The sequence below is a fragment of the Fonticula alba genome (genome assembly GCF_000388065.1).
Source record: "Fonticula alba strain ATCC 38817 unplaced genomic scaffold supercont2.4, whole genome shotgun sequence".
In the NCBI taxonomy this organism is placed as follows: domain Eukaryota; order Rotosphaerida; family Fonticulaceae; genus Fonticula; species Fonticula alba.
Genome location: NW_009242974.1, coordinates 1,590,029 through 1,591,183, shown reverse-complemented (window position 1 = coordinate 1,591,183; position 1,155 = coordinate 1,590,029).

The following is a 1,155-nucleotide window of genomic DNA, read 5'->3' as shown; positions in this document are numbered from 1 at the left end:
CCCCCCCCGCGTCTGCGGCGCGGGGGTTGGGAGAACGGCCCCCAGGTGCGGGACTCCCGCGCGACGTTGCTCCACCCCGCTGGCAGCGGAAGCCCCCCCTACGTGGGGCGGCCGTTTGCCGACAATCGGAGTCCGCTCAGTCATCGGGTGGCACGGGTGGTGAAAAATAAAAAGAGGGCCCCGGTGCAGAGCCGGGCCGACCTGTGCCGAGGTTGCGGCCGCCGCTGGCCGGGCAATCGCCCCCATACCACCCGGGGCGGCCCAGCCCGAGAGAAAGAGAGGGGGAGAGAGAGAGAGAGGCAGGGAGACGGAGAAGCGCGACGTTCCGACCCACACCAGGGGTAATAAAAGCACCGTCGGACAAATACCGCACAGAAGGGGCACAGCCCCTTGTCCGGATCCACCGCGGCCGGGAAATGGGAACCCGCCCCGAGTGGGGCCAGGCTGTCGGCGCCATTTTCCCCAGAAGCGGTGCGGATCAGGCGGGCGCGAGGGGGCGGGATCCCAGGCGCGCGGATTCTTTGGCCCCGCCCGGCCGCCCCGCCGTGCTCCGGGCGGCCGCGTGTTGGAACCCTGCGCGCGGGCACCCGGGCGGCAAATGTGCGCATGCACTCTCGCACTATCGAGGGGGCACGTACGCACGCACGCATGCACTCGGGCAATCGCCACAAAAGAAGCCCGCGGGCCCACTCTGCAGGCAGTCTTCGGCCGGCTCCGCGCCCCCCTAAAGTTGGCTTTCGCCTGCCTTGCCCGCCCCCCGCGGGGGTCTGAGGCGAGCCGATCACCCCGTCCCCCCCCCCCGCCGCCGGCCGCCGGCCGCCGGCCGCCACACAGCCGCGGGTTGGCCGTAACCCGCGGCGCCCCGGCGCCCGGGCCATCACCATCTTCATGTCTCGAGCGCACTCGTTGCACTTTGCCCCCCCCCCCCCCCGCCCCCCCCCGGCCCGGCCACCCACACGCGCCCCTTTTCCGCCCACACGCATGCGCCCGCAAGCCCATGCGCAGGCACGAACTCCAGGACTGACGTCGGATGTTGCCACGGCCCGCGAGTCACCCGGCAACACAGCACGCCAAAAAGGCCTTTGCCAATGAGCCGAGCTCCGGCATCCGAGGAAACACAATATTTCGGCGTCGCCCGTCCCCCCCCCCCCCCCC